Raw genomic sequence first — 15412 nt, 5'->3', positions numbered from 1 at the left:
GTAAGAGCGAAAGAGAGAGAGAGAGAGAGAGAGAGAGAGAGAGAGAGAGAGAGAGAGAGGGGGGGAAGAGAGAGAGGGAAAGAAAGAGAGAGAGGGAAAGAAAGAGAGAGAGAGAGAGAAAGAGAAAGAAAGAGAGAAAGAGAAAGAAAGAGAGCGAGAGAGAGAAAGAGAGAGCGAAAGAAAGAGAGAGCGAAAGAAAAAGAGAGAAAGAGAGAGAGAGAGCGAAAGAGAGAGAGAGAGAGCGAAAGAGAGAGAGAGAGAAAGAGAGAGAGCGAGAGCGAAAGAGAGAGAGAGAGAGAGAGAGAGAGAGAGAGAGAGAGAGAGAGAGAGAGAGAGAGAGAGAAAGAGATAAAGAAAGAGGGCGAGAGAGAGAGAAAGAGAGAGCGAAAGAAAGAGAGAGAGAAAGAGAGAGAGAGAAAGAGAGAGAGAGAGAAAGAGAAAGAGAAAGAAAAAGAAAGAGAGAGAGAAAGAGAGAGAGTAAGAGCGAAAGAGAGAGAGAGAGAGAGAGAGAGAGAGAGAGAGAGAGAGAGAGAGAGAGAGAGAGAGAGAGAGAGAGAGAGAGAGAGAGCGAGAGAGAGAGAGAGAGGGAAAGAAAGAGAGAGAAAGAGAGAGATAGAGAGAGAGAGAGAGAGAGAGAGAGAGAGAGAGAAAGAGATAAAGAAAGAGAGCGAGAGAGAGAGAAAGAGAGAGCGAAAGAAAGAGAGAGAGAGAGAGAGAGAGAGAGAGAGAGAAAGAGATAAAGAAAGAGATAAAGAAAGAGAGCGAGAGAGAGAGAGAGAAAGAGAGAGAAAGAGAGAGCGAAAGAAAGAGAGAGAGAGAAAGAGAGAAAGAGAGAAAGAGAGAGAGAGAGAGAAAGAGAGAAAGAGAAAGAAAGAGAGAGAGAGAAAGAGAGAGAGAAGGAATACCTGGGATAGGATAAAGTAATCCTTCTACCCCCCCACAAAAAAAAGAACAAAAAAAAAAGATTAATTACAAATTAAAAAATAAATATAAATCAATTGTCAAGTGGTTATCCCACTGGCTATAGGGTGAATGCACCAATTTGTAAGTCGCTCTGGATAAGAGCGTCTGCTAAATGACGTAAATGTAAATGTAAATGTAGAGAGAGAGTGAAAGAAAGAGAGAGAGCGAAAGAAAAAGAGAGAGAGAAAGAGAAAGAGAGAGAGAGAGAGAGAAAGAGAAAGAGAGAGCGAAAGAGAGAGAGAGAGCGAAAGAGAGAGAGAGAGCGAAAGAGAGAGAGAGAGAGAGCGAAAGAGAGAGAGAGAGAGAGAGAGAGAGAGAGAGCGCGGCGGCAATAATTAATGTAAATTCAAGTTGGCGGGGAAGTAAAACAAATATAAATAAACTAGGGTTGTCACGATACCAGTATCGAGATACTATGATACTTGATTTTCCCTGGCAAAAATGAAAACACAAAGCAGACTAAACAATTTGGTCATTTAAAAACCTGCTGTAACATATTGTGTGCTATAGCTTGGAAAAGAATCATGTGATTCTGGGTGACAACATCAGGTTGCTTGTTTCCAACATTAGTACTGTTTCCCTTGAGGAAATGTAGTCCGCTTCATGTTGTGTTTCCTTGCTACGATACCTCTGAGTATCGCGATACTGGTATTGTGACAACCCTAAAACAAACACAGAACAACAATAACAACTAGTCCTATCAAGGGTGACAGAATACAATTATTGATAAAAGGGTTCAGGACTCCGAACGGCACTTCATTAACAGGGTTCTAAGCTCTTAATGCCGGTTAGAGCAGCATGTCTAAGTGCAAGCACATGTTAGTCTTATTGTCCCTGTAATGTTGATGCTCAAGGTGTGTGTGTGCTTGTCTGTTTGGAAGTGGGAGTGTGTGTATCTGCATAGATGTGAATCTGTGTGTATAATTTGTGTACAAAACATTAGGAACACCTTCCTAATATTGAGTTGCACCCCCCTTTGCCCTCAGAACAGCCTCAATTTGTCGGAGCATGGACTCTACAAGGTGTCAAAAGCGTTCCACAGGGATGCTGGCCCATGTTGACTCCAATGCCTCCCACAGTTGTGTCAAGTTTGCTGGATGCCCTTTGGGTGGTGGACCATTCTTGATATACACGGGAAACTGTTGAGCCTGAAAAACCCAGCAGCGTTGCCCGTCACCTACTACCATACCCTATTCAAAAAGGCACTTAAATCTTTTGTCTTGCCCATTCACCTTCTGAATTGCACACATGCACAATCCATGTCTCAATTGTCTGAAGGCTTAAAAATCCTTCTTTAACCTGTCTCCTTCCCTTCATCTACACTGATACAAATGTGCTTAACAAGTCACATAATAAGTTGCATGGATTCACTCTGCGTGCAATAATAGTGTTTAACGTGATTTTTGAATGACTACCCCATCTCTGTACCTCACACATACAATTATCTGTAAGGTCCCTCAGTCGAGCAGTGAATTTCAAACACAGATTCAACCACAAAGACCAGGGAGGTTTTCCAATGCCTTGCAAAGAAGGGCACCTATTGGTAGATGGGTAAAATAAATAAAAAGCTGACATTAAATATCCCTTTGAGCATGGTGAAGTGATACTGAACAAAAATATAAACGCAACATTTAAAGTGTTGGTCCCATGTTTCATGAGCTGAAACAAAAGATCCCAGAAATGGTCCATGCGCACAAAAAGCTTATTTGAAATGTGTTAAGTTAAGCATTTCATGGCTGTGATACGAGAAAACTGAGGATGGATCAACAATATTGTAGTTACTCCGCAATACTAACCTAAATGACAAAGTGAAAAGAAGGAAGCCTGTACAGAATAAATATTCCAAAACATGCATCCTGTTTGCAATAAGGCACTAGCATAACGGCAAAAAAAATGGCAAAGAAATTAACTTTGTCCTGAATACAAAGCGTTATGTTTGGATCAAATCCAACACAACACATCACAAAGAAACAGAATAGAGCTAAACACAGGCTAAATCCTAGAGTAAAACCTGGTTCAGACTGCTTTCCAACAGACACGGAGACAAATTCACCTTTCAGCAGAACAATAACCTAAAACACAAGGCCAAATATACACTGGAGTTGCTTACCAAGATGACATTAAATGTTCCTGAGTGGCCTAGTTACAGTTTTGAATTAAATCCTTGAAAATCCATGGCAAGACTTGAAAATGGCTGTCTAGCAATGATCAACAACCAACTTGACAGAGCTTAAAGCCAGACTCAGTCAGTGTCAGTTCGAAATCAGCTACGTCAGTTTGTTTACATTCATTATTTGTTATATTGGGGCGACATAACAAATGAATGGAAAGTGTTTGTGTCAGACGTACACAGCGAGGCTATCTGAATCATTATTCTGATGATGGCTAATTTACATAAGATAATTGTATATTTTATTCCAAAAAGTACTCTTGCCAGTATCATGGTTATAGTCCGACAGGATTGACTGAAAGGCTAAACGGCACTCTGGCAGAGTGACAGTTGAGTTGTTAGCATCACTCAGCGCGTGAAAAAATTAAAGCAATCCTGAAGGGGGAAAATAGAAAAAAGGCCCGGTATTTCCAATGCTGTGCCGTCAAAGCACTGAATAGGTCAAATTAAGACTTAATATCTCTTATTTGAGAGATATAAACCAACATAAAAAATTAATTACTTTATTTTGCACTTACCGAGTCTTGCTTTGAGGATATTTTTTTAAGAACAATGTACTTATGTAAATTCAATATTTCTGTATTTCATTTCCAATACATTTGCTAAAATTTCTAAAAACATGTTTTCACTTTGTCATTATGGGGTATTGTGTGTAGATGGGTGAACAACAACATTATTTAATCTATTTTGAATTCAAGGCTGTAACACAAAATGTGGAATAAGTCAAGGGGTATGAATACTTTCTGAAGGCACCGCATGTATGTGTGAGTGCATGTGTATAATGTGTGTGTGTACGTGTTTGTGTGTGCATGTGTGTGGGTGCACATATGTGTGTGTGTCCAGTGGGCTCACCTCGGGGATCCATAAGGCACAGCTGACATGGACCCACTTGGTTCCACTGCGGGTGGGCTTCAGGGCTCCGCCTCTCTTGGGGCACAGCAGGCATTTGGGTTGCACCCCTAGGGCACAGGTTCGGCACAGCCAGTTCCCCTGTGGGACCTTCAGGATCCCATAACACGCCTGGGGAGAGACGGAGGGGTGGGGGAGGAAAGGGAGAGAGGCGGAGGAGACGAGGGAGAGAGGCGGAGGAGACGGAGAAGGAGAGGGAGGAAGACAGAGGAGAGAGGGGGAGGAGGAGACAGAGGAGAGAGGAGGAGGAGACAGAGGAGAGAGGGGCAAGAGACAGAGGAGAGAGGGAGAGGGGGGAGGAGACAGAGGAGAGAGGGAGAGGGGGGAGGAGACAGAGGAGAGAGGGGGAGGAGACAGAGAGAGGGGGAGGAACTATTTTCAAACATGTCAAAACAGTGTTGAACGGAGGAGGTGGATAGAGCTGTATGACTGCCAGAGGATTGTCAAACCAATTAACACCATTCCACCCAATAAAAAAACAGTAGTCTGAAAAACTAACGCATGAGGTTGATGGGTCTATTTCTTGGATGTATTTTTCTTGCTGTTTATAATTGTCAAAAACCCAGAATAATATTTTAATTCCAATAACAGGGAGATTTTCTCTAAGATCTGACAGTTGAAGGAGGTAAGGAGTCAAAGGAAGGAGAGAGTATAGTATCCAGTTTCTCCCCGTAACTATAAACAAACAATCGCCAATTAACACCTTTGACCTTTATGTCCTTCTTGTCATGACCCCAAAGAACTACAAATCCCACCCATCCCCAATCGCCCCCTGACCCCAAACAAAACACCCTCAATATGACCCAAACTGACTTAACCCTCTATACACTTACACCCTCTTCCATCAAGAAGACACTGTTAATACCCCTAGAACATCTACTTGTCCCGTCCTCTTCACCCAGCAAAACATCCCACCTCCACCACCACATCCACCCTTCCCTGTACCCGTCCTCTTCACCCAGCAAAACATCCCACCTCCACCACCACATCCACCCTTCCCTGTACCCGTCCTCTTCACCCAGCGAAACATCCCACCTCCACCACCACATCCACCCTTCCCTGTACCCGTCCTCTTCACCCAGTGAAACATCCCACCTCCACCACCACCTCCATCCTTCCCCGTACCCGTCCTCTTCACCCAGCAAAACATCCCACCTCCACCACCACATCCACCCTTCCCTGTACCCGTCCTCTTCACCCAGCAAAACATCCCACCTCCACCACCACATCCACCCTTCCCTGTACCCGTCCTCTTCACCCAGCAAAACATCCCACATCCACCACCACATCCACCCTTCCCTGTACCCGTCCTCTTCACCCAGCAAAACATCCCACCTCCACCACCACATCCACCCTTCCCTGTACCCGTCCTCTTCACCCAGCAAAACATCCCACCTCCACCACCACATCCACCCTTCCCTGTACCCGTCCTCTTCACCCACCGAAACATCCCACCTCCACCACCACATCCACCCTTCCCTGTACCCGTCCTCTTCACCCAGCAAAACATCCCACCTCCACCACATCCACCACCACATCCACCCTTCCCTGTACCTGATGTACGCAGATGTTGCACTTGTCACAGAAGACCATCTCGTTGCCGTCCTCTCCCTCTGGGGATCGACACACGTCACACACCACGTCTTCGTCGTACTCGATGCCCAGGCCCTCCTCCGTCTCGATGGCCTGCTGCATGTTCTCCTCACACTGGCTCTCCAGCTCCACCAACACACGCTCCATGGTCAGCTCGTCCAGCTCCGGCAGCGCTGAGGGGGAGTGAAGGAGAGAGAGTAGGGTCAGTGTCAGACACTGGGTTGGGACGTGGGTCAGAGTCAGTCTATGATACGTTTGGAAGAGAAGGACAGAGAGTCTAGTTAAGGGTCACAGCTAGTCACATAGTTTTGCACACACTGTATATATATTTTCTGTTGTATTTTTTGACTTTGTGTTTTTTTACCCCATATGTAACTCTGTGTTGTTGTTTTTATCGCACTGCTTTGCTTTATCTTGGCCAGGTCGCAGTTGTAAATGAGAACTTGTTCTCAACTGGCTTACCTGGTTAAATAAAATAAATAAACATCACCTATGGAAATCTATATATCTGACTCTAGTACCTGGATTGACACGTGTATTGCGCTGTGTCTCTTTCATTTCTCTTTCGTTTGCTTTACATTTTGTACTATTAAACCCTGGCTATAAATGTATCTTGTACTTCTTCAAATTCTTGCCCTGTTCCAACTGCCACAAACAAAAGCAACTGTCCATGTGTCAAACCAAGGCTGCGTTCTGATCTTTTGCCACTTAATTGGTCTTTTGACCAATCCAATCAAATCTTTTGGCAATAAATTGGGCAAAAGATCAGAATTGGGCTGCCTGTGTAATGCAGCCAAAGTCTTATAAGTACTGGTAAAAGACCTGTCATGGGTTACATACAGTGCCGTGAAAAAGTATTTTCCCCCTTTCTGATTTTCTCTATTTTTGCATATTTTTTATACTGAATGTTATCAAATCTTCAACCAAAACCTAATATTAGATAAAGGGATCCTGAGTTTTACAAATAACAAAAAAAATGGATACTAATTGTATTTAATTAACAAAGTTATGCAACACCCAATTCCCCTGTGTGAAAAAGTACTTTAGCTGCAATGACTGCAACCAAATGCTACCTTTAGTTGTTGATCAGTCTCTCACATTGCTGAGGAGGAATTTTGGCCCACTCTTGCATTCAGAACTGCTTTAACTCAGCGACATTTGTGGGTTTTCAAGCATGAACTGCTCGTTTCAAGTCCTGCCACAACATCTCAATTGGGATTAGGTCTGGACTTTGACTAGGCCATTCCAAAACTTCAAATGTGTTGCTTTTTAACCATTTTCATGTAGACTTGATTGTGTGTTTTGGATCATTGTCTTGCTGCATGACCCAGCTGCGCTTCAGCTTCAGCTCACAGATGGATGGCCCGACATTCTCCTGTAGAATTCTCTGATAATTCTCCTGTAGAATTATCTGATAGAGCAGAATTCATGGTTCCTTCTATTATGGCAAGTTGTCCAGGTCCTGAGGCAGCAAAGCATCCCCAAACCATCACACTTCCACCACCATGCTTGACCGTTGGTATGAGGTTCTTACTGTGGAATGCAGTGTTTGGTTTTCGCCAGACATAAATGGGACCCATCTAGTCCAAAAAGTTGACTCAAGTTTTCCAAAAAGCACCTGGATGATCATCAAGACTCTTGGAAGAATGTTCTATGGACAGATGAGTCAAACGTATAACTTTTTGGACGACATGGGTATGTAAGTATGTCATTGTTGTGTTATTTGTTCACTCAGGTGTCCTTTATCTAATATTAGGTTTTGGTTGAAGATCTGATAACATTCAGTATCAAAAATATGCAAAAGTTCAGAAAATTAGAAAGGGGCCAAATACTTTTTCACAGCACTGTACATACGGGCTTCAGTGATGAAAGACTCATTGTTTTTAAAAGCAAACCAGTAGGAAGCTGAGTTTAGTTACCCATTAACTTCCGAGCCTCTGACATTTACATCTTGTAAATAAGGGAGCAGCTAGAGGAACAAACATTACAGTCGTAACATTTGCATGTACATGCATAACTGTGTCTGAGAGAATGAGAGCGAGAGATAAATGGAGAGGGATATTGGTAGAGGGAGAGAACAAGAGAGAGAGATCGAAAGAAAGCATTCTCTTCATCTTTTCTATCTCAGCCTATCGTTGCAATGTGACCTCATAACCCAGCAGCAATCACGCAAGTGGTCCTCTGTAGCTCAGCTGGTAGAGCACAGCGCTTGTAACGCCAAGGTAGTGGGTTCGATCCCCGGGACCAACCGTACACAAAAAAATGTATGCACGTATGACTGTAAGTCGCTTTGGATAAAAACGTCTGCTAAATGGCATATTATTATTATTATATTATTATTATTGTTTAGTCTAGCCATTGGGGTTATGAGAAGCAACTCATTTCAGCTGGAACACACCAAACGCACATTTGGGGGGGAAAAACGATTTCATAATCTTTTAAAAAGCAGAGTAAATAAACCCGGCCTGAGGGATTTTAAAATGCAATTATTTTTCAAATCTATAAGCGCAAAATCAGATTACAAATAAACAGTGTCTGCGATGTAGAGAGCCAGATAGACAGAGAGTGGTTGGGTGGCTGGCAGAGACCCAGGACTCAACAGTGGGAAGATCCCTCTGTGTGGACATACAGAGGATAAGGAGGCACACCCTTCTGACCCACAGAACTGACGGCTGTATTATAGGTCAGACGTGTGGGGGCAATTAAACAGAGTTGTGCAGTAGTGAAGTTGGATTGAGGAATACTGTGTGTGTGTGAGCCTGCAGTTTAAAGTTTTGACGAGGCAGGGTGACACACAGGAGTCGATGTGGTACAGTCATACGGTGGTAACATGGTAAGACTGTAACAACATTGTCATAGAACAGCATGTAGAATGCTGATAGTGGTAGAGAACATAAACCTAGGGGAGAGCATTTGTTACCTCAAGCAGGTGATATAGGGATGAATGAGTGACTGACTGAATGACTGAGAATAAACCAAGTTGTTTTAGTAGCTCTGGCATCATATTCTAGCATAAATGCTCAAATTAACAGATGTAACAAAACAAAAGGCTAATAAAGTCCTGTTGTTGATTTGAGGGTTGCATCCCAAATACAACCCTATTCCCCTATATAGTGCACAACCTCTTACTAGAGCCCTATGGACCCTGGTCAAAAGTAGTGCACTACATAGGGAATAGGGTGCCATTTGGGACTCAGAAAGTATCTTACCAAGTTCTCTGAACTCCAGGTTAACCAGCTTCAGCCAGGACACGTCTATGTCATCCAGGTCATAGCGGCTGTGGGGCTCATTGGTGGTCTTCATGTCCCCCTGGCCCAGACCCAGGCCCAGCTCACACCCCCGGCCCTGCCCTGGCCAGTAGAACGGCATACGCCCCACCTCTGGTAGCATCCTGTCAACACACACAGAAAAACTAACTATTTTGTACATGAACTCTGAGTGAAACATTTTAAGTAAGCAGTGAAACATGTACAGTGAGCAGTGAAACGTGTACAGTGAGCAGTGAAACGTGTACAGTGAGCAGTGAAACGTGTACAGTGAGCAGTGAAATTTATATACAGTGAGCAGTGAAACATGTACAGTGAGGAATAAGGATATAAACATTTGAGGTCAAACAGATGCTTGGACTTGAGTCAGACTCCATGAGTCATGGATACATCATTAATCATTCTTCCTTTATTCAGGATTACATAGACACACATTAACACACTCAGGCACAGGTGCGCGCACGCACACACACACACACACACGCGCACACACACGCGCACAGACACAAATGTCACACACAGACATGATAAGTATCAGACAGCGAGAAACAGACCCTCGGTTATGACAGTCATCTCCTAGATCGTCATCACAGCATCATCACATTAACAGTGTCATTCTGAGGAGCCATCATTGAAATGATCACTTGGGTGTCATTGAGACAGTGACAACCTTCCTGACAGACCTAGACAGACAACCCTGATTGACCAGCACTAACAACCCTCCCTAGCCACAGGCCCCGGCAGCCCACATGGCACCCTATTTCCTTGTAGTGCACTACTTTTGACCAGGGCCCATAGGTCTCTCTGGTGAAAAGTAGTGCACTATATAGGGAATAAGGTGCCATTTGGGACGCAGCCAGTGACATCATGATGACCTGCCTACAGTAAACAACACTGATGGACCAGCCCTAACAACCCTCCCTGTCCTCCGTCCAATACACAGGCCCTGTGTTGTGTGTCTGTCCAGACATGGGGATGTATTAGTAGTAGAGAGAGTGAGTAAAGCTGCAGTCATCATCACCTCCCTCTCGGCACCTCAGGTCCTTCTCACTGTGGGTTCAGGTAGACCCACTGGGACGGGAGCCTGTAAAGATCTCTCTCTCTCGCACACGCATACATAAAACACACACACACACACACACACACCAACGCTAGTTCCCAGACCAGCCCACGGGAGTTTTCCAGTTCTATCAGTGTGCACACAAACACACACATGCATGACAAACACCTCGTCATCTCCTCCACCTGGTCCTTAAATCGTGACCTTTGAGTGAAAGGAAGTGGTGTGATAATTGTACATTTAACATTTTAGTCATTTATCAGATGCTCTTATCCAGAGAGACTTACAGGAGCAATTAGTGTTACGTGCCTTGCTCAAGGGCACAGCGACAGATTTTTCACCAAGTCAGCCCGGGGATTCGAACCAGTGACCTTTCGGTTACTGGCCCAAAGCTCTTTACCGCTAGGCTTCCTGCCAGACTCTGCCTCTATCTCTCTGTCTCTTATCTTAAACAGGTCATCATCCTCATCACCATAGCTCCTGCCTCACTGCGTCGGAGGGTGGGTACCAGTCACACTGAGTCCTGAATTACATCATATTCCCTATGGGCTCTGGTCAAAAGTAGTGCACACTATAGGGAATAGGGTGCCATCTGAGACGCACCCACACGGTGCTCTCCTCACTTCCCTGACCGACACGTCTGATGTAAAACCATGCAAATAATGTGAGGCCTGAAAAGTCCCCAGGCAGATGCTTTACTGCTGCCTGCTGGCAGCCTGCTCTCTCCCTCCGCACACTCTGATCTCAAATCAGCCATAGAAACACCACGTCGTCTACAGTCAGCCATAGAAACACCACATCATCTGCAGTCAGTGATCGTTGCCAGTTGGGCTGGCAACGATCACTGACTGCAGATGACGTGGTGTTTCTATGGCTGACTGTAGACGACGTGGTGTTTCTATGGCTGACTGTAGACGACGTGGTGTTTCCATGGCTGACTGTTGACGACGTGGTGTTTCTATGGCTGACTGTAGACGACGTGGTGTTTCTATGGCTGACTGTAGACGACGTGGTGTTTCTATGGCTGACTGTAGCTGACGTGGTGTTTCTATGACTGACTGTAGACAACGTAGTGTTTCTATGGCTCACTGTAGACGACGTGGTGTTTCTATGGCTGACTGTAGATGACGTAATATTTCTATGGCTGACTGTAGAGGAAGTAGTATTTCTATGGCTGACTGTAGATGACGTAGTATTTCTATTGGTGACTGTAGATGACGTAGTGTTTCTATGGCTAACTCTGGATGACTTGTTAAGGGAAACCACAGGGGCGAGGTGAAAGAACGGTGTGTTCTCTCTTGCCAGGGTCACATGTCCTGAACACAGGCTACAGAAACAATGAGGGAGAGAGTACAGAGACCGAGAGAAAACAGAACGAGGGTTGGGCAGGAGGGCGAGATGAGTCTGGTGGACCTTCCCACTTGGCCTTGTATCCCGTATACAAGGTATAAATAACCCTTTAGTCTATTCGCCAGATCAGGAGACACCACCTTGTGAAACACCCCCCAGTCCTCATTCCTGTATTCCACTTCTAAGGTTTGTTGTGTATATTCTTCTCCTTCGGCTAAGGTGTGGAGCTTCACTCTACAGGCCATGTAATCAAAAGCATATCCCCACAGTTGGCCATTAGACATAACCGTTACGGGAGATATTTGGGTTCTCTACAAATGTAGAAAAAGCTTTTTTGGAGCATCATACACTACATGGCCAAAAGTATGTGGACATACTGCTCGTCCAACATCTCATTCTAACATCATGGGCATTAATATGGAGTTGGTCCCCCCTTTGCTGCTATAACAGCCTCCACTCTTCTAGGAAGGCTTTCCACTAGATGTTGGAACACTGCTGCGAGGACTTGCTTCCATTCAGCCACAAGAGCATTAGTGAGGTCGGGCACTGATGTTTGGCGATTAGGCCTGGCTCGCAGTCGGCGTTCCAATTCATCCCGAAGGTGTTCGATGGGGTTGAGGTCAGGGCTCTGTGCAGGCCAGTCAAGTTCTTCCACACCGATCTCGACAAACCATTTCTGTATGGACCTCGCTTTGTGCAAGGGGGCATTGTCATGCTGAAACAGGAAAGGGCCTTCCCTAAACTGTTGCCACAAAGATGGAAGCAAAGAATCGTCTAGAATGTAATCGTATGCTGTAGCATTAAGATTTCCCTTCACTGGAACTAAGGGGCCTTGGTCTGAACTATGAAAAACAGCCCAAGACCATTATTCCTCCTCCACCAAACCTTACAGTTACCACTATGCATTGGGACAGGTAGCGTTCTCCTGGCATCCGCCAAACCCAGATTAGTCCGTTGGACAGCCAGATGTTGAAGCGTGAGTCATCACTCCAGAGAACGCGTTTCCACTGCTCCAGAGTCCAATGGGGGCGAGCTTTACACCACTCCAGCCGACGCTTGGCATTGCGCATGGTGATCTTAGGCTTGTGTGCGGCTGCTCAGCCATGGAAACCCATTTCATGAAGCTCCCGACGAACAGTTATTGTATTGACGTTGCTTCCAGAGGCAGTTTGGAACTCTGTAGTGAGCGTTGCAACCGAGGACAGACAATTTTTACGCGCTACGCGCTTCAGCACTTGGCGGTCACGTTCTGTGAGCTTGTGTGGCCTACCACATCGCGGCTGAGCCGTTGTTGCTCCTAGACGTTTCCACTTCTCAATAACAGCACTTACAGTTGACCAGGGCAGCTCTAGCAGGGCAGAAATTTGACGAACTGACTTGTTGGAAAGGTGGCATCCTATGACGGTGTCACGTTGAAAGTCAATGAGCTCTTCAGTAAGGCCATTCTACTGTCAATGTTTGTCTATGGAGATTGCATGGCTTTGTGCTCAATTTTATACACCTGTCAGCAACGGAAATAGCCGAATCCACTAATTTGAAGGGGTGTCCACATACTTTTGTATATATATAGTGTATATTGCTGAGTTGTAGCCTGGGTCCTACTTCCGATGTCACAGTCATCACGTGCCTGTCAGTACGTAACAATTCCATGTTTTTTTTCCTGAGTTTTCTGTGGTTTTTCTCTTTTCTGTAGCACACTCGTAGTTACTATGCGGTTGCTACTAATACTCATACTCCGGCCTACCCAGAAATGACTTTTTCCACAAAACTTCTCAACTGTTCAAACTCAGGCCTCCCAAGAACTACACAGCAGTTCAACAAGTTAATTCTACAAGGTCAACAACTTCAATCTTCAAACACAAGTTCACTACAACATTTCTCAATGGAAATTACTTTTTACTTCAAAACACAATTTAAAAGTTCAATAAGTTCACTACACAGCAGATCACTACCAAAACCACTAATTATACACTGATACACTAATTATCCTGAGGAAATCCTGAAATGTCATTAAGAGGTCAACAAGAGGACAACAACTCAGAACCTTCAACAATCAATCAATTTAACTAATCAAATGCGTGAAAGTAGCCGTATGCTATATTCTCTCTGCTGACTATGAAGGGAGCTGTAATAACTGTTATTTTGTTGTTGCGCATTCCTCACATAACATTTCACATTTACATTTTAGTCATTTAGCAGACGCTCTTATCCAGAGCGACTTACAGTTAGTGAGTGCATACATATTCTTTTTTTCATACTGGCCCCCCGTGGGAAACGAACCCACAACCCTGGCGTTGCAAGCGCCATGCTCTACCAACTGAGCTACACGGGGCTGGCAAACAAATGCATGTTGCAGTGTGGCTCAGTTGGTAAGAGTGTGGCGCTACCAGCGTCAAGGTTGAGGGTTCAAGTCTAAGGCTATCAGAGCTATAATAGTAATATATTAAAGACCAACTAGAGCATCAAGAGTTTGCATGGACTCCCTACTGTACTTCCTGTGTGCAGAGAGCGCCATCCATCCTAGATTCCAAGTTACCACCACTCCTGTCTAAGGAGCGTAATTGCCCGAGACATGAGTGAGAAACTGGGGAAAAGTGGATATTCCCTCGCTCTTCTTTGAGTGCCGGCTTCAGAGCTTTCCGAGGCAGCTTTGATCCTTATTTGCCGTTTGGAATATTTATTTGGAGCGAGGGAGAGCTGAATTACACACAAGGGGCGTCTGACTCTCAGCTCCTCCATACTGTACACAGACCACCCTTCCCTCCAGACCAAGAGGGGATGTGTACTGTACACAGACCACCCTTCCCTCCAGACCAAGAGGGGATGTGTACTGTACACAGACCACCCTTCCCTCCAGACCAAGAGGGGATGTGTACTGTACACAGACCACCCTTCCCTCCAGACCAAGAGGGGATGTGTACTGTACACAGACCACCCTTCCCTCCAGACCAAGAGGGGAAGTGTACTGTACACAGACCACCCTTCCCTCCAGACCAAGAGGGGATGTGTACTGTACACAGACCACCCTTCCCTCCAGACCAAGAGGGGATGTGTACTGTACACAGACCACCCTTCCCTCCAGAAGGGGTTTTATTGCACACTGACTGGCCTTTGGGGATCTGTGGTGTGTGCATCTTGTGGCTACTGTACCGTCTGGGCGATGCTCAGAGAGAGAGAGCTACTGTGTGAAAGAGGGGCAGTGTGTTAGGAGTGTTAATGAGTGAGAAGGTGGGAGGGAGAGAGAATCAGCAAGGGTCAGTGTGGAGAGAGAGAGAGAGAGAGAGAGAGAGACCCTATGGGCCAGGGTCAAAAGTAGTGCACTACATAGGGAATAGGGTGCCATTTGGGACTCAACCAAAAACACCACCCACAGATTTGTCATCTTCCTGGATGACATGTTTTTTACCCGACACCTCTGATGTGGATGACATTTATCAGAGGGACATAAACAGCACAGTGTTTATTCAACCCGGTGGGGGCACAGACAGACGGGGCCACCGGCAGGCAGGGGAACACAGGCTCCTGTTTCATGTTCTGCTCTCTCTGTTTTCACAGAGAATGGACAAAACACTGACTGGTAGGTTTCTGTTAGGAAATGCAAAAGTGGAGACAGTTTTCTTGCAAAGTTTCAGCAAAGTGCAAAGTGCTAACAAAGGTTGAGAGACTGAACAGTAACAGTAAGGTGAAACTTTGTGAGAAAACACTGTGGGAAGTCTCATTCCCTGCTCTCGTCTCTCACAATCATTTCCCCCAATCCCCCTCATCTCAATCTCTTCATGCCTCATTGTCACTAGGTGCCTAAACTCCCTCCTGCCTCCCACACGTTTCAATGACCCCTTTCTTTCCTTGTACCTCATTCCCAATCTCTTGTGCCAACTCTGCCAGGCTGTGTTAGGGATTCCACTGTGGCCACCCCTGCCCCTCATCCTCAGACGACCCCATTCCCACCGCCACCTACATCCACAGAGCAGCCAACCGGAAAAATCAGGCCAGACTCCCGTGGGGCTTCCTACCCCGGATGTGCCAGGGGCAGGGGCACCCATGTCTGGGACTGGCGTGTGTGTGTGTGACAAACAGAAACCGAGAGAGACCGATCTGATC

At 45.4% G+C, this 15412-nt stretch overlaps 1 pseudogene across 1 annotated transcript in view; it reads right to left on the bottom strand.

The window, feature by feature from the left end:
• LOC311142614 (E3 ubiquitin-protein ligase Jade-2-like) overlaps positions 1-15412 on the bottom strand; it is a 185326-nt pseudogene that overhangs the window by 43862 nt on the left and 126052 nt on the right. Inside the window, exons 5-7 of the transcript XR_014615531.1 lie at positions 8845-9026; positions 5597-5808; positions 3986-4153 (exon numbers count right to left, since the gene is read on the bottom strand). The product of XR_014615531.1 is annotated as an E3 ubiquitin-protein ligase Jade-2-like (transcript). The remainder of the gene's footprint in view (positions 1-3985; positions 4154-5596; positions 5809-8844; positions 9027-15412) is intronic.

The sequence above is a fragment of the Coregonus lavaretus genome, assembly GCF_964263955.1.
Source record: "Coregonus lavaretus genome assembly, chromosome: 15".
In the NCBI taxonomy this organism is placed as follows: domain Eukaryota; kingdom Metazoa; phylum Chordata; class Actinopteri; order Salmoniformes; family Salmonidae; genus Coregonus; species Coregonus lavaretus.
This window is presented reverse-complemented; position numbering and strand designations above follow the sequence as displayed.